We start from the raw sequence: 25,770 nt of genomic DNA, 5'->3' as shown, positions 1-25,770 counted from the left end.
AAGAAACACAAGTGGGGGCAGGAATTTCATGCCCATTGAGAGTCATGGTCGGAGAGCAAGGTGAATGTCTCTGCGATGACTTAAATAACATGTATTGCGTTTTTGTAGGGCAGAAAATTGGCGTTACACCAATCAGTAATTTTAGACAGATCACTGGTTAGTTTCAACATTAAAGAAAGTAAAGATTTATCCGAGAGCGCAACAGTCTTATTGTCTTCTTATAATATAGGTAGTGTATAATTAAGGGCTACGGTGAATCATTCATATAAATTCAAAATAACAGTGGACCTAAAATCGAGCCCTGAGGCACTCCTTGGTTAATAATTTCACTTTCAGAAAGAGCCCCGCATGCGTACACTGTTAATTTACGATTAAATAGATAACTTTTTAATATATTAAGAGCTGGACCAGAAATTCCAGTAGAACTGTTACATCAGTTAACGTTAGCAAAGCCAAGTTAGTCGAGCTTCCTGAACGAAAACCGAACTGACAAGGTTTCAGCAAGCTGAATTTGTTAAGGTAGCTGCTAATACGACTACCTATTAGCTTTTGAACAACTTTACTAATTGAAGGTAAAATACATATAATATGATAGTTAGGTTAAATTCTGGGAGCGGCGACCGCATTTCTGTGAGGACTAAATACAAAACTGTTGGCGTGGTGTAAGACTTAGGTTCACCTTAATGATGCTCAGATGGTCGGAGTCCTTCACCACAGTGTGCCTCATAATCAGATCGCGGTTTTGGCACGTAGAACTCCACCATTAAATTTTTGACCACAGAAGGTCTTTCAACAATCCATTCAGCATTGACGCGTGCTCATGAAACTATGAAATAATATTTCAAGTGATATAGCGTCTGTAAGTGAATCTTAGAAATATCGCGAACAATTGTAACTTCATATGCGAACTTGATTTTGTAAACTGACACCCCTTCCGCTTTGTTTGTTTTTGCATTTGCGTACTCTGTTCCTTTTCCTCCTTGCAAATATATTTTTTGCTGCCTAATATAAACAATTGGGCACTTCTATTCTTGTATTTTATGTTTTCTCCCACCATTGTTATCGTTGTATGTCAACCGACCTCCCTCCTACTCAACGCTCCTCTGGAGGCTATAGAAGTTTGAAGGCAGTTTCAAGATAATTTGCTCCTATTGCAGAAACTTAGCGTAATGTAATTAATGGTAGTGTGAAGTTTAATGTGAATAGATTACCGCAAAATGAGAAATTTGTTCTAGATCATAATTCGTCCTTGAAACACAGCCTTCCGGGTTAGCTGACTTGCAGGTTTTTTTGTCAATGAGTCATTATTGGTGCATTGCGAAATCGTGAAGGGTATAGCGGGCACGGAGTCTTCAGTGAAAGCCACGTTACATAATTAGGCTAGAAACCAAATTCTTCAGGGCCTCTCACCAAATTTGACCATTACCAAAAAAATAAAAGTGCTGCGTAAATCACTCTTTGTCCATCCTGCTTGTAAAATAAAACGACAATGTACACCTGTCAGCACAAGTATACGGACTACGGGAGTGTGTGCCAAATTGCGTCGACACGCCACCTTAAGGCCCGGGGCTTGCTGTCGAGAGTGGCACCCGAGCGACAGTGTGCATGCGCGTCCCATCCTATCCGCCGGCATGTCATGTTTCCTTTCTTAACAAAAAAAAAAAAGAAAAGTACGCTGCTCGTCGACTAAACGCTTAACGGGCAGCCATCTGTGCCGCTTCCTCTGCTAGGCCACAACTGCGCCGCTGTTTCACTATGGCGAAGCTGGCTCGCACCTGCGTTGCACATCTAGTTTCACCGGTTATCGGGTGGCCTACTGCCTACTATACCAACTTTTGACGACTCGAGCAGAATAGTTTGCTTCTTACAGCCACCTCATGTTATCGGAAGTTCTTCGAATATTTCCTTCGCTGATTAAAGCATGGTTTTCTAATCGGTCTCCTTTGTCGCGCAAAGAAATTGAAATAATTTATCCACACGTTATTCTGTGAAAATAGCAGTTGCACATCAGGAGCAAATGTTGGGAGTGCTCCCGATAGTATAAAGTCGCAGTAAAAGAGTCGCAGCTTCACCCGAAAGGCGCATCATCGATTGCGATAGCAAATTAGCAGCCATCTATACGAAGTAAGGATGGTAGTTTTATCGACCTTATGAACCTGGAAACATTCACTTACTAACTGAATTAACAAGCATGGTGTCAGCTCGCACAAGCAAAGATAAACACATCACACTCGATGAGCGCGGACACTCGCTGTCAAAACGCTGGTGTGAGCAAGCGCAGCAGCAGCAGCGAGCGAAGTCACCTTTGTGCGATCTATCGGTTCAACGTAAGAGCAGCGATAACACAGCGCGCACAAAGGCGTGAGCCGTCTGGCGATCCCTTTCAAGATAGATCCCTTTCGACCACGAGCAGCGGTGCAAAGAACCCACTTGTTGGCGGAGTCGAAGCTGCCCCCACCTACCCCCTCTCCCTCCAGCGCTGCCTAACTACTTTCCACCAAATATGACGCGCGACATGAGCCGCTATCGTCAGTTCCCACGATGGTTCCCTTTGCTCCCACTCGCGAAATGCACAGTGGCTGCCGCGGCGCCTCTCCCTCCCTTCCCTCCGTCCCCCCACGGCCTTTCGCGCGACGGAAGACGGCGCGTAAGCTCTCCGCTTTCTTCATTCGCGCGCGCCAGATTGAGCCACAATCGTAGGCTTGGCTCGCGTGCTTTTACTAGCACATACAGCATACGACGCCCGGCGACCGTGTTATCGCCCTTGGACTTTATACGAAACAGTGCGTAACACAATCGGCAACTGTTTTGGTTGGTTTACTTGCATCTTGAAACTCTGAAAGCCCACAGACATACGAAACATCGCGGCCACGGCAAAAATGCGCCTGGAGAGTCCATATAATTGCTATCGCAATAAAAACAAGACTTTCTCGCCGCGTTAGCAAAGGGGGCAATAGTAGGCAGTAAGCCGTGCAATAACCGAAGAAATTGCAATGCACGACGAGCGAGCGAGCCACCTGTGCGGCACCCACTCAGACAAACGGCAGCGCAGATATTACGGAGCAGAGGAAGCGGCACAGATGGCTGTCCGTTGAACGTGTAATCGAGGAGCAGCGTGCGCCGTCAAGGAATGCAATATGACGCGCCGTTAGATACGATGGGATGGACATGCACAACGGCGCTAGAACGCCACTCTCGACAGAAGGCGCCGCGCTGGCAGTTGGCGCGTCGACGGCGGTTTGGCACGCACCCCCGTGGTCCGTATACTTTTGCTCACGTTTATACCAGGACAATAGCCGCGAGATGGCGACAGTGTGCTTCTTCCCCCATGGATCATCATCAGTTCATCGTTACGTCCATTGCCAGGACGAAAGCGTCTCCCTGCCAAGTCTTGTCTTGCGCTAGCTCATTCCAATATTTATATGCAAATTTCATAATTTCATCACCTCACCTAGGTTTCTGCCATCCTCGACTGCGCTTCCCTTTTCTTGGCACCCATATTGCAACCCTAATGGTCCACCGGTTATCTACCCTACGGAATACATGGCCTGCCCAGGTCCATTTTTCCCTCTTAATGTCAATTAGAATATCGGCTATCCCCGTTTGCTCTCTGATCAACACCGCACCCTCCCTGTATCTTAACGTTACCCCTGACATTGTTCATTCCATCGCTCTTTGTGCGGCCCTTGACTTGTTCTCGAGCTTCTGTTAACCTCCAAGTTTGTGCCCCTTATCTTAGCACCGGTAGAATGGGAAGATACCATGGTTACAATGCATAAAATGATGTGGAACGCCCACCTTCCCCTTCCTATGCGGCCCTCCCTCGGTAAAGTGCGAGCCCCCTCTCCCAACAAAAATTCCTGGCTACACCCCTTCCCTGAAACGTATTCCGCGAAAACTACTGAAAATTCAAACAAGTGCTCTTGCGCTGTTAATACAAAAACAGCCAGTAGTTCCGCCAGTAAAGGCGACGTCACGCCTCTCACATAAGACGTCACGGGTTCCAAGTGCAGCGCACAATAACCAGCACAAATGAGAACAACGAGATTTCCATGAAACAATGAGGGTGCAAATGCGACACTGGAAGTGACCTGCGCACCAAGAACGGAAGATGCCGCAGCGTATCGAGGATGACAGATGTTATTAGACGCTTGACCAGACGCACTCAAGTTGCTGTTCACCTCATCCCTGAGGGGAAATAGAGTGCGGTGCCCTTTCCGGACTAAGCAGGAATCGCCTACATACTCTAGCAATGGGGCAACACCCCAGTGGACAAAGGACCCTTACCTATAAGTGCTATAAATGACTATGGTCTACGTAACATTAGAATGCCTCGTTCGCGGGATAGATGCCAGCGATGTTACGCCGGTGGTCAAAAGGAACTACCGTCACGGAGCTAATGAACGAGCTTACAGACGAAGCTCTGACCACCGTTGTGGGGCATCTTGAACGATGGTTTAAAGAGCTTTTCTAGCTCTTTGTTCTCTATGCTGCTTCCTCGCCAGTTGGCTTTAGAATAAAGCAACATTCGTTTGCTCTTTATACACGGACGTCCTGATTCATATGCATATAGGCCTAGGGCTCCCAGCCCAACCAATAACCCAGGCCATGAAACGAAGAGAGATAAAAAATTATGAAAATTATGCAGACCCGACGCACATGTTATAGTCTACGTTAAACGAAGCTTTAGGGTAGCGGATAAGTAAATGCTATACAGCTAACTGCGATACATACAATTGTGTTTACTTTCATCCTATGCAAACTTGTAATTTCATGCAAGGGTTATGTTTAAGGAACGCGACGATCATAACTTCTGTATGTTTTATATCACACTGACACATACTCGTTAATACATTTAAAGTTCTGAGGCCATCAGCATATAGATTTTCTAAAAGCGCGCTTGCCGGCATTTGCGCTCGGTGCACATATAAGTTTCCCATTTCTGTCCACGAATATATACGCCGAAGAAATGGCGAATGCCATGCCTGAAAAAACGAGGTCAATCGCGTAACCTTAAAAAAAGGCTCCACATTCTAGGCTTCTGCTGGACTCTTGACGTTTCTGACGTTTTCTGGGCAAATATATCTACACTTACTTCGTTTTACTTTTTGTCAGCCAATGTTTTGACTTATTTATGTCATATTTTATCCCTTTCGCTGAAGACATGGTGGCTGTATCGCAAACGTGAATCTTGTCACCTGGTCGGTGAGGAGACATGCCGTGTCTGTTATTTACACTTCCTAGACAAGTAAAATTGCACGGTCACAATCCTACGCGATCACTATACTTTTTTCTATTGACCTTGAGTGTGCGATATTGTTTGCTAAATAGCGGAAAGTGTTTGATTCAAGCCTACACCCGCCAACCGTACATGCGTGCCGCTTCCGTTGACACTGATGTACCAATTCACTTTTTCGGGTAAGTTTGCCCGATATAGATTTCAATTTTTTTCGTACCTCTTTCTAGTAGCGTTCATTGCGTTTTGCCGTCACTGTACTATGAAAATACATTGACAGGTACACCACACTCATATAAGCGTTATTCGTGGCTTTGAATAATAACGTATATGAAGGTGAGAACTAAATTAACAAATAGTGTTTCAGAACCCACATCTCCGCACGCATAATGCGAAGACGTGCGTCTAAATACCTTTTATAATAGGAGAGTAATATGGTTTGAGGCGTGCGACATGCACAACGTCAGTGAAATTCGCGGTAGATGAGGCACTGGTACCGACTGGGGCGATTTACGTAACTGGAATCATGGCGCGCAGCCCTCGATATGGGCCTGTGTACCGAGGCAGGAGTGTTTCTAGAGTCGTTCCCCAGCTGAGGCAAGTTGTTTTTTCATCCACTTTCAGTTACATTAATTTATAACTTCTGTATTTAAATCAGTAAGTGCAATTAATTTCTCCTGTGTTGTCCTTGGTGTCTTTGTTTGTCGGCTTATGATATGACTAATAAAAGTCGGGCCCCTCCGTTAACACTCCTTCACACACTGGGAGCACCTCAGGAACTTGTGCCTGGATCACACGACGGAGGCACGGGTCCAGTGTGGCAGCATGTACGGTAACACACGCCACAGGAGATGGCTGGCGAGCCAATTTTCCTGAATGTATTGCTAAATCTGCGACATCAGGCCAGAATGATCAGCACCAACGCATCCAGGCTCCGAGGCCGAGAAGTCCGCGGCTTGCAAGCTGGCACGACGGGTGAAAAGGCGCTATTTGTGCAGCTCGTCTAAGCTTTGACAAAGCTGAATCACTTGAGCAACCGTCGTAGGGTTCTTGGCCACGCGCATATGGAAGACATCACCGCCTATGCTATTCATAATGTTACGCGAACGAAGGAGTAAGAACTGGAGACTATTCCCAGCGTATATTAACAAAGGATAACTGCGGCGCTGGCCAGTTCAGCCGACAGCTCGAGAGCCAGAGAGCGTTCGTCGTCTTCGTCGGGGCGCCTGCGTGCATCGTCCACAATAAACACGCAATATGCATGTATCATTATTTCCGGTGGCAGAAGCACCGCCCCGGTGCGTCTAAACATCGGTGATTGCAGGAGAGTAATATGGTTTGAGGCGTGCGACATGCACAATGTCAGTGGAATTCGGGGTAGATGAGGCACTGGTACCGACTGCGGCGATTTACGTAACTGGAGTCACGGCACGCAGCCCTCGATGTGGGCCTGCGCACCGAGGCAGGAGTTTTTCTGCCAGGTCAACGTGATGAGTCGGGGACTAGAGGGGAACCAGTGATCCAGGCGGAAAGTGGACGTGTTGGCGATCGTACAAACGCCGTTGCTTCTCTTGGGAGGTCAGGAGGCGAGCGCGGGCAATTTCACGTGCTTAGGCAGCCTTGGTGATGGCGTCAAGTGCTTACTCACTGGTCTCAGTTGCGGTGGATGGAAGGGATGCGTCCATTGGCAATGTGGGTTCTCGGGCGAACAGAAAGAATGGGGAATAACCTGCATTGTCTTGACGCAAAGAATTATATGCAAAAGTGACATAGGGTAAGGCAAGGTCCCAATCGGCATGGTCGGACGAGAATACTTTGCAAGCATGTCTGTGAGGGTGCGATTGAGACGCTCCGTGAGACCATTATTCTGGGGATGGTAAGGTGTAGTCTGTTTGTGCTTGGTTGAGCAGGACTGCAGGACGTCGGCGATGACTTTGGAAAGAAATGTCTGACCACGGTCAGTGAGCAGTTGGTGTGGAGCACCGTGCTGCAGAATCACGTCGCGTAAAAAAATCGGTGACATGTGTGGCGCAGCTTGTTGTAAGCACTCTGGTGACAGCGTAACATGTGGCGTAATCTGTCGCCACAGCGACCCACTTCCTGCCAGACTTGGATAGAGGGAAAGGGCCAAGTAAGTCCAAGCCAACGCGAAAGAACGGTTCCGGAGGAGTGTGGAGTGGTTGAAGGCTCTCGGCAAGGAGCGTCGATGGTGTTTTTCGGCGCTGGCATTTCTCCCACGCCGCAACGTATTTCCAGACGGAGTGGGCAAGGCCTGGCCAAAGGAAGCGTCGGTGAATCTGGTCGTAGGTGCGGGAGACACCAAGGTAACCTGCCGTTGGTAAATCATGATGTTATTGGAGAACAGCTGACTGGAGGTGCTTGGGAATGACGTGGACTAGGGCAGGACTGTTGGCGCACAAATTGTGGCGGTATAATACACCATTCAGGCGAACAAACAGGTGAAGGAACGAGTCAAAAGGCGAAAAGTCCAAGCCATCAATGATGGCGCTGAAGGTGGCATCACGGCGTTGCTCGTCGGCAACGTGTAGCAGTTGAGAAACGGAGAAAGTGCAAGCGTCGGTATCGGGGTCAGGGTCGGCGGGTGGGTCGTCCGCTGGATAGCGTGATAAACAGTCTGCGTCTTGATGTAATCAGCCGGACTTGTACTCTGCTGCATAAGAATATTGCAGCCACAGAGTCCAGCGACCAAGCCGGCCGGTAGGATCCTTGAGTGAGGAAAGCCAGCCAAGTGGGTGGTGGTCCGTGATTACAGAGAAGTGGGTGCCATACAAGGATGGGCGGAATTTGCAAACCGCCCAGACGTGAGCCAGGCATTCATGATCTGTAATCGAATAGTTGCGCTCCATTGCTGTGAGAAGGCGGCTAGCGTAGGCGATAACACGACCTTGACCCTGTTGGCGCTGGGCTAAGACGGCTTCGATACCGTGACCACTGGTATCGGTACGCACCTCTGTAGGAGAAGACGGGTCAAAGTCGGCCAGTACAGGTGGCGTGGTGAGAATGTTACTGAGGTGGGCAAACGCGGCAGTTTGAGCTGGGCCCCACGTAAACGGCATGTCCTTCTTCGCAAGAGCAGTAAGTGGTCGGGCAATCACTGCGAAGTCGTTAACGAAGCGTTGAAAGTAGTAAGTAGTAGGAAATATGTAAATATACTGAAAGATATTACGTACGAAGACGCCGACGATAAGCTATATACAAGTATATTTACAAGGCAATTCGCCGCATTGGCCAAGAGAAACAGAACGCGGTAGAGCTCACGAGCGTGCTCGGACGGCATGTCGGGCGCAATAATTTTCTGTAAGTCGGCGATGGTAAAAGTTGCCGACTGCGATGGTAGAGGAGGATCGGCTGAATTGCAGTCAACTGCAATAGATGCTACTCAGTGATCCTTGAATTAGCAAAGCTGGGCCAGAGACATCCCTCGTGGCAGCACTTGTATTTGTCAAGCCAAAATTGCTCACTGGCAGGCAGACGCAATTCGCCGTACTAGATAAAACTGTATGAGGCACTGTGATCCCGTGTGTAAGGAGGACGTCTTGCATAGGAGCCGCGATGTCGTGACCGTCGGGGACTGATGAGGATGACACGAAGTCAACGTAAGTCAGTGCCGAAGGTGGCAAGCGAACGAAGTCGACGGAACTGAGGCGACTGGGGTGTGGTTCAGAGGGATCCAGAACCGGCAGGTCAAGGCGGAGAGTACTGGCGGAACTAGCGATGAGAGCAGAACGTGCGGAGAGGAAGTCTAAGCCTAGGATGATGCCGTGTGGACAGTGGGCGATGACTGTGAATAGCACGATAGTGGAGCGATCGGAGAAGGAGACGCGGCGGCACACATACCAATTACAGGGGCTGTTCCGCCATCGGTGACACGGACAACAGGCGTCGTGGCGGGCGTGATTATTTTTCTCACCCGGTTACGAAGGTCAGCGCTCATTACCGACAAATGTGCCCCAGTGTCCATGAGAGCAGATACAGAAACACCGTCGAATTGCATGTGAAGAAGGTTCAGATGAGTGGGCAACGTCAGTAGAGGATTTGGCGACGTAGGGAGCAATGCAGCGTCACCTCGAGGCGCTGCATCGTCTAGTTTTCCGGCTGGGAGTGGCGTCCGAAGGGAGTCGGCGAATAGGAGCGACGGGGCTGGGGGGAACGAGATTGTCGTCGTTGGGGCGAAGGTGAACGCGAATAGGTGCGGTTTGGCGCAGGAGAACCTGTGGCGGCATTATCGGAGCGGGCATCACTGGGACGAGAAGGGCCACCTGGGAGGCGAGAGTAGGCAGTATAAGTAGACCGGTTCGGGGAACTACAGCGACTGGGACAGTGCCGAGAAATGTGCCCGATTCGATGGCAGTGAAAACAAATGGGCTGGTCGTCTGCAGTGCACAATTCTGACGGATTGCGGAAACGTAGTGGGTAAGAAGATGCGGGACGGGGCGGAATCAAAGCCGGGTAGGTATCAGGGCGATGGGCCGAGCAGATGGTGTGAAGACCCATGTTTGCGAACTCCTGGCGGACAACTACCTGGATAAGGGAAACCGTGACTGCAGGTGCATTGGAGGGGCTGGAGACGAAGGCAGCCGGACAGGCGGCCTCAATCTCACGCCGGACGATTCTGATAACATCGCCAGTGTTGTTGGTACGAGGAGCTTCTGCACAGAAAGATGTCGCTGGAGTGTTGGGCAGACGGGCAAACTGCTGGTCGATACGTCGGCTTTAGCGAGTTCCAGGCGGCGGCATGCACTCTTTTATAACAGCATCCACCGTCGCCACGTTGTTAAAAACGAGCATGTTGAAGGCGTCATCGGCAATGCCTTTGAGGATGTGGGAGACCTTGTCGGACTCAGTCATGTGTGCATCAACTTTGTGGCACAGAGCCAAGACGTCCTGAATGTACGTGACGTAGGGCTCTGTTGACGTCTGCACGCGGCCGAAATGCTCCTTCTGCGGGGCAAGTTGGTGACCGTAGAGGTTGCCGAACAAGTCTCGGAGCTTTTGCTTAAGCGAATCCGAACTGGTGAGCTCATCTTCGTGCGTCCGAAACCAAACTCGAGGTGTGCCACCGAGGTAAAAGACTACGTTGGCGAGCATGATAGTAGGGTCCCACCGCTTACTGCGGCTAACGTGTTCGCACAGGCTGATCCAGTCCTCGACGTCTTCCCCATCTTTGCCCGAGAATACGCCAGGATCACGGGCAGCGGGGAGAGTGATGTAGGTCGTCGAAGTAGCAGCAGGTGTCGGAGCCGGCGGAGTCGAGTTATCGTCGCCGGGAGCCATGAAGGAAGGCTCGACGTACCGTCCACTGTGAAGTTCCGTGACGAGGTACTGGGATCGATACACCGCACCTCCAACAGATATGTTACGTAGGAAGACGCCGATGAAAAGCTATATACAAGCATATTTACAAGGCAATACGCCGCACTTGGCCAAGAGGCAACAGCCCGCGCTAGCCTCTAATCGTCGCCGACGTCTTCACCCTGCTCGCCTCTTTGTCATCGCAAATACTGTTCCGTACCAATATATATAGCGGCCCAAAGCCACTGTAGATCTACATAAAGAAAGCAACAAAATACCAATAAAGAAAGGCGTGAGGCAGGGAGATACGATCTCTCCAATGCTATTCACAGCTTGTTTACAGGTCGTATGTAGAGACCTGGATTGGGAAGAATTGGGGATAAGAGTTAATGGAGAATACTGCAGTAACTTGCGATTCGCTGATGATATCGCCCTGCTTAGTAACTCAGGGGACCAACTGCAATGCATTCTCACTGACCTGGAGAGGCAAAGCAGAAGGGTGGGTCTAAAAATTAATCTGCAGAAAACAAAAGTAATGGTTAACATTCTGGGAAGAGAACAGTCTGCGATAGGTAGCGAGGCACTGGAAGTGGTAAGGGAGTTCATCTACTTAGGACAGGTAGTGACCGCGGATCCCGATGATGAGACTGAAATAATCAGAAGAATAAGAATGGGCTGGGGAGCGTTTGGCAGGCATTCTCAGATCATGAACAGAATGTTGCCATTATCCCTCAAGAGAAAAGTGTATAACAGCTGTGTCTTACCAGTACTGACGTACCGGGGAGAAACCTGGAGGCTTACTAAAAGGGTTCTACTTAAATTGGGGACGACGCAACGAGCTATGGAAAGAAGATTGATGGGCGTAACGTTAAGGGATAAGAAAAGAGCAGATTGGGAGAGGGAACAAATGCGAGTTAATGACATCTCAGTTGAAATCAAGAAAAAGAAATGGTGCATGGGCACGACATATAATGAGGAAGGAAGATAACCGATGTTCATTAAGGGTTATGGACTGGATTCCAAGGGAAGGGAAGCGTAGCAGGGGGCGGCACAAAGTTAGGTGGGTGGATGAGATTAAGAAGTGTGTCGGGAGAACATGGCCACAATTGGCGCATGAGCGGGGTAATAGGTAAAGTATGGAAGAGGCCTTTGCTCTGCAGTGGGCGTAACCAGTCTCATGATGATGATGGAATTAGGAGCAGAGTCCTACAAAACTTCGGACGTTTTTGACAGACTGAGGTACAGCAAAAGACGTGACAGCGCGAATTTTCTCCGCGTCTGATCGAATACCGGCAGCGCCGACAAAGTGGCCCAGCTCTGTAATCTGCCGGCGACCCAAGTGACACTTGGATGAAATTAGTTGGAGCCCAGCCTCGCGGAAGACTTGAAGAACAGCTGATAAGTGCTTGAGGTGTTTTCCAAATGTAGGCGAAAATACGAGAACGTCGTCCAGGTAGCAGAAGCGTGTTGACTATTTGAAACCTTGAAGCAAAGAGTCCATCAAACGTTCGAACGTTGCTGGGGCGTTGCATAGAGAGAATGGCATAACCTTGAATTGATATAGGCCATCAGGAGTGACGAATGCGGTCTCCTCTTGGTCCTTTTCATCCACAGAAATTTGCCAATAACCAGACCGAAGTTCTATTGATAAGAAGTAGTTGGCCTCATGGAGGCAATCGAGGGCGTCGTCAATGCGAGGCAAGGGGTAGACGTCTTTCTTGGTAATGCGGTTTAGATGACGATAATCTACCCAGAAACGGTATGTGTAATCTTTCTTTTTAACAAGCACAACGGGCGACGGCCAAGGGCTCGACGAAAGTTCAACAATGCCTTTGGCAAGCGTCTTGTTCACTTCATCTTGCATAATCTTACGCTCTGGAGCAAAAACTCGCTATGGCCGGCAATGAATAGGACTGGCATCACCAGTATTTATGTTATGTTTAAAAATTGAAGTCTGGCCCACATGGTGATTGTTGAGGTCGAAGATGTCGTGGTAGGAAACCAAAAGGCGATACAGAGCTGCTGCTTGTTCACGCAGTAGGTCCGCAGCAATCATGGGACGAAATGTTGCGCCAGGGCAAATAGAATCCTGTGGACATGGTGAGGAATCTGAGTAGACGTCTACTGCAAACGTCGTGACGGGGCCATCTCCTATAGCATGCAGCGTTGCAACCAATATGCCTTGGCGTAGAACTTCCTTTGTCAGGCCGAAATTGACGACGGGGAGGCATGTCCAGTTATCGGCGACGGGGACGACGGAGTCGGGCACAGTGATATTGCGCATCAAAAGGACATCGGGAGCAGGTGTGCCGACGTAATGACCATCGGGCACAGGAAACGACGATAGCAAATCGATCATACTGTGAATGCTAGACAATGCTTCGAAGCATCCCCCTCGGCTTTCTGTGCTTCGACGCCCACCCTCCTTTCCAGCCTTCTAATGCAAATAAAAAGCGATTACATAACGCACTGCCACACTGGCTCCTGCTTCCAGCGACTAAAGCACGTAAGTCCGCCAACACGACACAGTGGAAATATTTTTTGAAAATTACCCACAAAGAAGAGAAACAAGCTCTACGTTGCAAGCTTTGCTCCGAAACTTTGCATGCTGTAGTCAGAGTTTCATCTAATTTGATTTGGCACCTAAAAAGAATGCACGAACATGAGTCGACGCAACAAGAGTAAGGGACTGCAAGCCAGCCGAAAATAACGTCGTCCTTCACCGCTGGGAGCGGCTCTGTGCCTGTTCATCGAAAGGCTGCTCCTGATGATGCCATAATCAACATGATTTGCTCTGACGTGGAGCCCTTTCGGGTTGTCGACAGGGAAGGATTCAAACAATTCGTAACGGTATGTTTGACAATATTATAACCCTCCTTTCTTCAACGTAACTGCTTTGTATTCTTTCAGATTCAGGTCGCTGTCTCGGGCTACAGGTGGCCATCACGGGATTACCTCAGAGAGGAGTTTCTGCCCGGGAAATTAAAACGCTGAAGACCAAAATATTTACACGTGTACTTGTTTATCTTTATCGGGCGACCACCTTTCACCGTCTAGCAAATGTTATCACACAGTGCAGGACGCGACTGCATGTATCGGAAGTTTCTGAAATGTTTTCGGTAGTTCCATCCGCTGTCTGTCACCGAATCTTGCGTAGTCTGATTTTTTGTATGCGCGACGCGAATACCGTATGACTTTGTGGAAGACGCGCGGGTCCCAGCATGTCTTCTGGAACATCCGACGACTGATGCATAAAGGCCGACGCGCTTGAACCGCTGATCAGATTTTCGGCGATAGCCGACTGTGTTCGCCTCTATTATTGTGCCTTAAGTGTAATTCGCTTTTGAGGGCACAAGTTCGCCCAATAAAGATTTAGTTTCGGCATTTACAGTTTTGCTACTGTGTTCGTTGCAGTCACTACCAGGTGACATCTGATGGATGTGCTAGTGCGTTCATGTACCGAACGCCTCCCCAAAGCCGCGATACAATCTCGAAACCTGACAACACCAACGTCGCCAGGGAACAGCGAGCTAGCTGTAGGCAGCAAGGACTTTTACCTGAATACGGAACATTTCCTGAGAAGACCACAGAAATCAAGCCCAAGTCAGCAACTCCAATGGCTGCCCCTGCGTCCTCCATTCTGCTGCAACAACCTCGGGGCCCACCAACCTTCCATAGATCATCGTCCGAAGACCCAGAAACCTGGCTGGACACGTATGAACGAATCACAACTTTCAACAACTGGGACCCCGAAGACAAGCTGCGGCATCTATACTTCGCCTTAGAAGACGCCGCCTGAACGTGGTTTGAGATCGGGGAGTCGACCTTGACAACGTCGGAGCTGTTCCGTAGCGGCTTCTTGCGGACCTTTACGAGCGTCGTGCGCAAGTAAAGGGCCGAAGCTATGCTAGAAGCCCGAGTAGAACTACCCAACGAAAACATAACAATCTTCACCGAGGAGATGACGCGCCTGTTCCGCCACGCAGACCCCGAAATGTCCGAGGAGAAAGAGCTTCGCCTACTTATGCATGGCATCAAGCGAAAACATTTCGCTGGAATGATACAAAATCCATCGAAAACCGTCGAAGAGTTTCTTCACGAGGCCACAAGCATCGAGAAAACTCTGGAAATGCGGAGTCGGCAATGCAACCACCACGCAAGCTCAGCAAACTACGCCCAAGTTCAATCATTGGGCACCGAAAATCTACGCGAGACCATCAGAGTGGTCGTGCGAGAGGAACTTCAGAGGGTGTTCCCAAGACCCGAGCCTCAGGTTGCCACAATCGCTGATGTCGTGAGAGAAGAAATTCAGTGGTCACTGGAACTTCCAGAAGGCCAGCCGAAATCGCCGCAGGCCCAGCCTCAAGCAATCACCTACGCTGCCGTCGCTTGCCATCAAAGTAACCCTCCGCGCCCGCACCAGAGCGCTGTAACGACGCAGTTCCGCCGTCCACCACCGCCGCCGCCAGCATGCCCACCCGTCGGCCAGCGAAACTAGCCAAAGAAGGCAGACGTCTGGCGCTCCTTACCACCGTCCACTCTGTTACCACTGCGGAGAAGCGGGTCACGTCTACCGCCGATGCCCATACCGGGAGATGGCGCTGCGAGGGTTCGCCGTTAACGCGCCGCGACCACAGCTTGGCGAACGACCTCGACATATCGCCGACTACCACGCCGCCAATCTGTGGAGCCCTCAACGGCCGTCCTGTTCGCCTTCACCAGGCCGCTACCTGTCGCTGCAGCGCCGAACATACACTGGCCCAGCCCGGGGCCGGTGTGCGAACCCATATCCGAAAAACTAAAAGCAACAACCAATGGAGGTGCGGTTGCTGTTCGTCGAACTGACGAAGATGCTCCGCTGCCGACGAAGACGCCGAAAAGGCTACCTCGACGACATAACAACGACAAGCCGCCGTCCCAACGAAGTCTGGAAGCAAAGAATACGCCGTCGAAAGACGACCTGCCGACGCGACGTTCCAGCTTCAGATTAATAAGACGCAGCCGTGATGCGACACCAAGGCCTAACTGCAACGCAAGACAAAGAACCACCAACGTGGACGTGCTTCTCGATGCTGACGCAGTCACCGCCTTAGTGGACACAGCAGCCGATTACACCGTCATGAGAGGACCCCTTGCATCCCAGTTGAAGAAAGTTAAGATCGCACGGGAAGACCCTCAAATCCGGACAGCTGGGGGGCACCTGGTAACACCAGCTGGAATCTGCACGGCCACAATTACCGTTAATGACCGCACCTACTCAGCCACCACCGTTATCCTTCAACCGTGCTCACGAGACGTGATTCTTGGCATGGACTTTGTGAACCAACACGGCGCAATTATCGGCCTGACGCCGAAGTCCGTAACGCTATCCGAAAACGAAGCGATAGGGCCAGGGAGCTCTCGCTCTCTAAAATAAAATCAGCTTCCTGCCCCACTCCAGCATTGTCGTTTCCGTCGGCACCAAAACACCTGCACACGTAGAAGGCGTCATCGAGGGTGACCAACGTCTGCTGCTTGACCATGAAATTTGCGTCGCATGAGGCATCCCTCGATTGCACGGAGGAAAATGGAAAGTCTCTGACAAACTTCAGCTAGGAGTTCAAGCACATCAACAAGGGCATGACGATTGCACACATCGAGGAAATTCTGGAAACCAGCAACGCATATGTCCTCTCGGATTAGATCCTGAATAAGACTTCGACATAAACCCAAGTATCCCCATGATTAAGCAGCAACAGCTCAGAAGTCTTCTACGACGATACAAACACTGCTTTTCGAGGTCATCGAGGATTCGACAAACACAAGATGCAAAACGAAGAAAATATATATTGTCACGTGGTCGTGACGTCAAAGAACACAGTATCAATACTGTGAAAGGCAAAACTAGCTTTTATTGGGCGAACCTGTGCCCACAAAACAGGCTACACTAGAAGAGCGGCGACAGCGGCGAACACAGTCGGCGATCATCGAAAATCTGATAAGCGGGTCAAGTGCGTCGACTTTTATACAGCAGTCATCGAATGTTCCAGACTAATCGTTGGGACCCGCATGCCTTCCACAAAGTTCTACAACATTCGAGTCACGTGATGAAATCAGATAACACAAGGTTCGGCGACAACCGACAGGGGATAGAAGCATCGATAATTTTTCAGAAACTTCGGATACATGCAGACGCGTCCCGCGCTGTGCGATAACATTTGTTAGGCGGCGAAACGTGGTCACCCGTTAAATATAAGTACACCTGTCAATATAGGTGATTGCAAAAACCGCAGCATAAGAACATGACAAGGTAAAACCATCAGTTAAACATATCAGGAGGTATGGAAGTCAAAGAAGGAAACAAAAAAGTTAGCGCTAGTCCTGTCTGCTCCTTTCTGTGTCTCTGTTCACTTCGCGCTACAAGCCAAGAAGAAGATGCAAAGTATCACATAATCATCGAAGAGTGCGCTCGACCACTCCGTCAGAGCTCTTACCGAGTTTCTACGCGAGAACATGAAGCCATAAGACAACAAGTCGACGAAATGCTGCGCGACGATATCATCCAGCTGTCGAAAAGCCCGTGGGCTTCCCCTGTTGTCTTGGTGAAAAAAGGACGGAAACTAACGTTTCTGCGTCGATTATCGTCGACTGAACAAAATCATGAAGAAAGACGTATACCCCATCCCACGGGTAGATGACGCATTGGATCGGCTCTGCAATGCTAAATACTTCTCCTCAACGGATCTCAAGTCTCGCTACTGGCAAATAGAAGTCGACGAGCGAAATCGCGAAAAGGGCACCTTCATCACGCCTGACGGCCCTTACGAGTTCAAGATCATGCCATTCGGACTGCGCTCAGCGCCTGCAACGTTCCAGCGAGTCATGGACACGGTGTTTACAGGACTGAAGTGGCAGACCTGTCTTGTTTACTTGGATGACGTCGTCGTTTTCGACGGAAATTTCGACGATCACCTTAAGGCCAGAATACATGGAGCGAATATGCGACGAATAGTCGGCGTTCGACGCCCGGCGGCGTACGCGCGACGCGCGGCAGCGAAGAAAACGTCGTTCGCCGCTGATCCAGCTGGCGCAGAAAAGTTCGTCGGGCTGCGACGATACCGGAAGCGGCAAACGAGCGGCGCCCCAAAGCGAGCCAATCAGGTCTCACTATCCGCCCCGACTTCCGGCTAGGCTTCCCCGCTTGTCCGTGTATCCCCGATCCCGCTCTATCGTTCCCGCCGGTCTCCCGCTTTTCGTATTCATGGCATCCAAAGCGGTTAATAAGTTAATAACAGCCATGGTTAGACAAGCTCACGTGCGCTACTTTCGGGTCTGCTTGCTTCGGCCGCGCGCGCGTTGAGCCACAGGACAGAGCCGCGGAGTTAGAAAGGCGAAAGTTGTTTACCCGCCCAGTGTTGCCACAACGCATAGCATCGCCGCTTTCTTTAAACTACATCGGCACATGAATGTCTCAAACACATAAAAAACATTAGAAATCATTTCTAAACAAAATTTTACGCGTTTTTAGAGTGTTCCGCAATTCACAAGCGATAATAGTTGTCGTTAAAGTACTTTTTTTGTTTCATGTGTTTCACTACAGCGCATTTGCCTCGTCTATATTTGAAGTAGTGGCTTAGCGCGAATTAAACTGCCTAGCCACACCAATAACAACGCAGCGACTCACCGGCGGCGGCCGCCGTGCCTTCGCTCCATGTAGCGCAGCCCGACGAACATACGGCGTCGCGGCGTGGCAGATTTTCTGCCGCCCGAACTTCGTCGTGAAAGTTCGCTCCATGTATTCTGGCCTTTAGGCGGCTTGCGACAGTACTAGAGGCCATCAAGTAATCAGGGCTCTCTCTCAAGTACGAAAAGTGCTGCTTCGCTTACGATGAACTTCTGTTCCTATAGGCCACGTCATCGGCAAATCTGCTGTCCGCCCCGACCCACAGAAGACAGCCGCCATCACAATGTTCCAGCAACCTATCGACAAGAAGGCAGTGCGTAGATTCCTTGGCATGTGTGCCTACTACAGGCGCTTTGTTAAGGACTTTTCACGCATGGCTGAGCCGCTGACACATCAAACGAAATGTGATGTCGAGTTCAAGTGAGAAGCGTCGCAGGGTGATGGATTTCAAGAACTCAAACGACGCATGCAGTCACCACCGGTACTTGCGCACTTCGATCTGGACGCCAATACAGAAATACACATTGATGACAGTAGCCTAGGCCTCGGTGCCGTCCTAGTCCAGAGAAAAGACAGACTTGAATGCGTGATAGCTTACGCTATCCGGTCGTAGTCAAAAGCCGAATGAAATTATTCTAAAACCGAGAAGGAATGCCTCACCATCGTTTGGGCTACAGCGAAATTTCGCCCTTACCTAATGGCATGCCATTCAAAGTTGTCAGCGACCATGCCGCGTTGCGTTGGCTAGCCAATTTAAAGGATCCTTCCGGTTAGCTGGTGCGGTGGAGCCTAAGACTGCAAGAATATGATATCACTGTAACCTACAAGTCCGGACAAAAACACTCTGATGCGGATTGCCTATCACGCACCCTCATTGACTCACCGCCTCAAGATGACGAGGATGACGACGCCTTCCTTGGAATATTAAGCGCGGAAGAATTCGCTGATCAGCAACGAGGAGACCCGGAGCTGAGAAGCCTCGTTGAGTATTTGGAAAGGCACACTGACGTTGTCCCTAGGGCAGTCAAGCGAGGATTGTCTTCGTTCTCGCTTCAAAACAACCTGCACGTAAGGAACTTCTCACCAGTCAGCGCCAACTACCTTCGTGTTGTTCCCTCAGCTTTGCGTCCAAAAGTACTACACGCCCTACATTACGATCCCACCACCGGACACCTCGGATTGTACCGGACACTATTGAGGATATCAGGAAAAGTATTACTGGGGGACCGTGCCTCACCGCCGACGTCGCCATTTATGTCAACACATGCCGAGACTGTCAGCGACGCAAGACACCACTGACAAGGCCAGCGGAATTACTACAGTCGATCGAGCCTCCTTGCCGACTATTTCAGCAGATCGGAATGGACATGTTGGGACCATTTCTTCTACAAAGGGAAAACGACAACGAAGGCAGAAAAACCGCGTTCGCCGTGCGCATGTGTACACTTGCACAGCTGCTTCGGAACGTCTGTAAAAAGGGCTGTCACTGAATAAACGGGCGCAGTGTTCCCATTGTTGTGTGAGCGTTATTATGTTCGTTGCCGTCCAGGTGGATGCCGTTCCTACCCGGTAGTAGTCATAACAGTGCCGTCGTGGAACGAACCAGCACCCTGATGACGGCGAACACTCGTGCCATGGCGTACCAAGTTCCAAAGTTCGACGCCAAGGACAAGTGGTCGTCGTACTACATCAACTACATCGGCGACGACGCTAAAAAAAGAGCGCTTCGCATCTCGGCATTGGGTTCGAAGCCTATCGACGTACTGAGTGGGTGTTGTGCCCCGTGGAAGGTGAGCGAGTTAACCTACACGAAAGCAGTTACCATTCTCGAATAATTTCACGCACCCATGCCAAATGAGATAGCCGCAAGCTTCAAGTTCTTTACCCGCATTCAAAGGGAAGAGGAATCAGCTCAGCAGTTTGGAGCTTCGACGCCGGCTGATAAAAGCAACTTCGTTACCATGTTGAACCGCCAGCTGCGAGACAGGATAGTGTGCGGAATTCGCAGCAGTGATGTGCAGAAGGCACTGCTTTCTCACCCAAAACTGACGTTGCAGGAGACAGTAAACGTCATGCTTGCAGCAGAGGCTACACGACAGCGTTTTCAGGTTATGAAGCAGACGGAACCTAAGGAAGAGACCGAGCTTCACAGACTATCGGGCGAAAGATGGCAACGACAGGCAGAAAAAACCTGCAGTCAGGCGAGTGGATGGTCTAAAGGCTGTCACCGGTATGGAAGCCGCGAGCACGGTGAGGCGACTTGTGCCATTAAACAAGCCGAATGTTTCTACTGTAAGAAAAAGGGACACCTAGCTACCCTGTATAGATCTAAAGGAAAGTGACCGCAGCAGAGCTTAGCGCTGAGCAGCAGTTCAAAGGAAAATACCGAAGCTGAGCTCTCCGCACAGTTGTATACACTAAAGCCGCAATCAACCGCAGCTAACGGACTCGTCAGCACGGTACGACGCAGTTTTTGCTGGGGCGGAGCCGTCATCGTGATGGAAATTGACACCGGCTCACCCGGGTGCGTGTTGTCCTGGGGCGTCTACTGCCAACATCGCACAAGCTGACCCAGCCTTGAAAAATTCAGCTTGAAGTTGTCATGCTACATGGGTCCGTTGTCTATAGTCTGGAAGCTAACACTCCCAGTTTCATACTGCAGCAAGACTCTTACGGCGTCACTGACCGTTGTTCGCGTCTCGGGACCGAGCTTGTGCGGCCGTAATCTCATCCAGTCAATGAACAACAAAGGGGCTGCGGTTTTGAGCGTGTCCAGCATTAAGGAGCAAGAGCTAAACTTGCAAGCGATCCTGTGCGAGTACGAGGACTTGCTTGGACCTCAACTGAGTCTGTTCAAGGTTTCGCCAGCTCATATATAGAGGAAGGAGGATATGGTTCCAAAGTTCTTCAAAGCCGGGCCACTTTCATATGCAGTGCGAGAAAAGGTTTCTAACGAGCTGGACAGGCTTGTTCAATCCGGAGTACTGTCCCCAGTGGCTCACTCGGAGTGGGCGACGCCGATAGTTCCGGTAATGAAGAAAGACGGAACACTTAGATTGTGCGGCGATTACAAGCTAGCGGTAGACGCCAGTTGTGTGTCAGAGCAGTACCCACTCCCGGTAATCAGTGACCTTTTTGCTGCACTGCACGAGGGTGACGTTTACAGCACAGTGGACCTTCGAGACGCCTACCACCAGGTTCCCCTGAACGAGCAGTCAAAAAAAACTTACTGTCATTAACACACATCGGGGATTATTCTGTTTAATGCCTGTGATTTGATGTGTCTTCTGCCCCAGCTATCTTTCAGCGAATAATGGACAGCGTCCTGAACGGGTTGCCGGGAGTCTAAGCGTACTTGGACGACGTTCTGGTTGCCGAGAGGGGGAATGACGGCGGAAAGAACCTTAAGGCAGTTCTCCAGCGCTTTCGAGAGTACGGCGTCAAGCTAAGGAATGACAAGTGCACCTTCATGATGCCCGAGGTTTCGTACCTTGGCCACAAAATCAGTACGGGAGGGCTGCACCCTCTGGAGAAGAACATGGACGCTATCATGAAGGCGCGAACACCCAAGAACGTGAGTGAACTGCGTTCCTACTTGGGTCTTCTCAAGTATTACAGCAAGTTCCTTCGCAATATGGCCAGTCTGTTATCCCCGCTCTACGATTTGCTAACGAAAGAACGTCGCTGTAATTGGGGCTCTCAGCAACGGGAAGCTTTTCAGAAGTGAAAGAAAGACCAAGTACTTAGAAATGTCAATGCCTACGTACTTCATGGTTGGCCAAAGGAGCGCAAAGCATCCAATTCGCCGTTGGAACCATACTTCGCTCGAAATAGTGAGCTAACCATTTACAAGGTCTCATTTACTGGTGTCAAAGAGTCGCGATTCCCGAGGCTGCTCGTGGTGACATGCTGCGATTCCTGCACGAGACGTACCAGGCAATGTCTGCAATGAAGGCATCGGCCCGTACGGTCATGTGGTGGCCCAGCATCCACGGAGCTATCGAAAAAATCAGTAGGAATTGTACTAAATGCATACAAGCAAGCGCAATGCCACCGGCGAAAATACCAATAAGCTGGCCACTAATGCACGAGAATTAGTCACGTTTATATTTGGATTATGCTGCTCCAGTGAATAACACCATGATCCTAATGGCAATAGATTCACATTCGAAATGGATCGAAGCAATTCCAGTGCGTTATGCCACAGCGCAATCGACAGTTACATCCTTGCGTGAAATTATTATTATTATTATTATTATTATTTGTTTTGATATACACAGGTAACAGGAAAGGGAAAGCGAGGAGCAGGCTGGCAACTGCCACCGGAAAGGGCACAACGCCTGCCGACTCTTCTGAAGGGAGGTGACAGCAACACAGAAATGGAAGATAGGAACGTGGGGAGGAAAAAGGAAAGAGGAAAGGAGAGCAACAGGACAAATCTAAAGACCAAAGTAGAACTCTGCAGCCGGAATTATAGTGACGCCGCGTCGAACAGCCTCCACAATTATCAACCGCATCCATGGCTAGTACGCTATGCGGCTAATTGAGTTCTCCACGATGAGACGCCAAGTAAAGCTGCACGTAATCACCGTTTCAGGTAATCACCTGCACGTAATCACCTGTTCACAATATACACTACAAGGTGTTTGAACCCGCCACCTCCCATCTTCGAAGGATGAAGCGTTAGGGTACAGTACTGATCACACACAGTAGGGCCAGTCACTAGAGGTCGCGCTACTAGAGAATGCTGAATGTTCATGCTACAAACGTGAACCTAAGTTAGTTAGGTCTATAAAGGTTAGTAGGGCGCGATGGGCCTGATCCTGTTTAGATGCTCAGCCTCTGGGGTATAAACATTCCTCGATTGTCGCACACCGCAGGCCAAGGAGATGATAGTTTCTCACTAGCGACATGCGCTGCGCACTGAAAGCGCGACACTCAAGTATAAGGTGCTGAAGTGTCTCGTAGCAGCCACAAGACGTACACAATAGACTTTCCGCACGCCCTTGTCTGTATAAACGTTCGTGCACGTTCACGCAAACAACCCTCAGCGTGAGCAGTTGTGCTCTAGCGCAACGAGGCAAGCCTCGACCACGATCACGGGGCGGGAACGTTCCATTTGCGACGCGCTCATCTGGATGCTGCTTGAGTAGGTGGCGACGAATCAGCTGACGAGCGTCATCAAGCTTGCATATAATTTCAGGGCAGTCACAGTTGTTATGAGCGCAACTTGAAGCGAGCCGATCAGCCTCTTCATTTCCGGCGATGCCTATGTGTGAAGGTATCCATTGAGCAACGAGAGATACCCCACGTGATGTAATTTTGCTCGCAGAGTCATTAATGCTGCGCGCAAGTGGACAATCAAGCTCACTGCGTTGTAACCTGCGAAGGGCAGCACGGGAGTCCGTAAAGATGGCAACCTTCGCTGTAGTTAACTCCTCTTGCACGTATTTCAGTGCAACATTAATCGCTGCTAGTTCCGCAGTTGTTGACGAAGTTGGATGAGGTATTTGAAAGATACGTCGTACTTAAGTTGAAGGGCAGTAAAAAGCTGCAGAGGCGCGTTGACCGTCGTTGTGTACAGATGCATCTGTGAAAACTTGAAGATAATTTGGAAAGTTTTCCAACAAGTGAGACTGAGCCAATTGAAATATTGCCGAAACAACCATATCAGACTTTTCGTGCATGTCAGGGATTGTGAGGTAAATGGGGAATACGTGTTTCGTGATACCTTTTGGAGGCGGAGACTTATCTGAAGCTGAACGTTCAGAAATCGTAGTGATATCCATAAATAATGCCGCCATTTTTCCCATGCGAGATAATGGGCGGTGAATCAGACGATCAAGGAGCGATTGACCATTCGATGCGCGGTGCAGACGCTCATTATGATACAGAGCTCTCTGATCTGCTTGCAGCCTCAGGGGTAACTGATTGCTTTCAGTAAGTAATGCAACAGATTGCGCCTCACGAGGTAATCCAAGCATTAGTAGAAGGGCAACGCGATGATCTCGCTCCAGTTGGGCCATCAAATTAGGTGGTATGTTCAAAATTGGTAATGCGTACAGCATGCCTGAGAGTACAGATGACTGGTACACCTGAAGAGCCGTTGTTTGGTCGCAACCAGCACCTCGAGCAGTCAAGGCCGCCACATACTTAAGAAGGGAGTGCGATTTGCGTCGTACAGATTTAACGGCAGGACGCCAAGAGATACCATCATCCACAATTAATCCCAAATAACGGTGTTGTCGCACCCAGATTATAGGCGTTTCGTCAATATACAGTCGGCTCATTGTTCGACGAGCGCGTTGTTTAGGGTGATATGCTATTGCAGCCGACTTAGCAGGTGATATGAGCAGGCCAACTTCACCCAAGTGCTCCGAAGTAGCGTTGAGAGCTCTTTGCAAGCTTGCACGAAGCCGCGGACCAAGGTGCGAAGGGCCGCTTATCCACAGAGCAATGTCATCTGCGTAGACAGCTATGCTCACAGGGAAGTCAGTGTCTCGAGGCAAACGACTTAGAAGCGCGGCGAGTACCGCGTTAAACAAAAGCGGCGATAATACGCTGCCCTGTGGAACACCGCGCTTCACATTTCGGTATTCACTAGTTACTCCTCCGACACGCACTTTCATCCGACGCTGCGATAGAAAGTTATGTGCAAACTGGAGCAGACGACCCGAAATTCCCGCGGTTGCAAGAGCGGAAATAATCACCTTATGCGGAACTAAATCAAAAGCTTGCTGTATGTCTAGGAAGAGCATGTAGGCGAAATGCTTGTTTTTTTAGCAAATTCGAGTGCTGAGACAAGGTCTCATATGCTGTCCAGAGCCGAACGGCGGTGACGAAAGCCACTCATGACATCAGGGAAAAAATTCAGATCCTCTAGCCTGACATCTAAGCGAAACAAGACCATTCGCTCCATTAACTTGATGATGTTTGAAGTTAGGGATATTGGTCGGTAGGACTTGAGGTGCCTTGCCGGACGCCCGGGCTTTAATATTGGTATTACCACGGACGATTTCCACTCAGCAGGGATTGCACCGGTTCTCCAAACTTCATTATACTCGTCCAATATACGGTCATGGAAACTCTTATCAGCGTTCCGCAATGCTTGGTACGTTACACCATCTGCGCCGGGAGCAGTGCGGCGTTTGGAGAGGCTCAGCGCGTGTCGCAGCTCCTCAAGAGTGAAATCTGCCTCGTCCATCTGGCAAGCTGGACCGTAGGAAGCGGTTACGGTGCTGTGACTTGTCAAACAAGGAAGGTCGCTAATTGTGGTGTCACTGGATGCAGGAGAGACGAAAATGTCTGCAAATGCCTCTGCTATTACTTTTGGTAACTGGCCAGTCGCTATGCTCAATGTAGCCGTAGGATTCTTGCAGATTTTAGGAGTGCGGAGAGCCTTCAGTATGCGCCATACATTTCCAAAACCACTTTCAATATGCAAAAAACTACACAAAGCTTCCCAGCTCTTGCGACGGAGCTGTTTTGTATGCCGCCGTATGGCTACATCAAGGCGATTGTATATAGTCCAGTCGGTGCGTCGTTTAGTGCGCTGTGC

Source organism: Dermacentor variabilis, unplaced genomic scaffold (assembly GCF_050947875.1).
Source record: "Dermacentor variabilis isolate Ectoservices unplaced genomic scaffold, ASM5094787v1 scaffold_15, whole genome shotgun sequence".
Taxonomy (NCBI): Eukaryota; Metazoa; Arthropoda; class Arachnida; order Ixodida; family Ixodidae; genus Dermacentor; species Dermacentor variabilis.
This window is presented reverse-complemented; position numbering follows the sequence as displayed.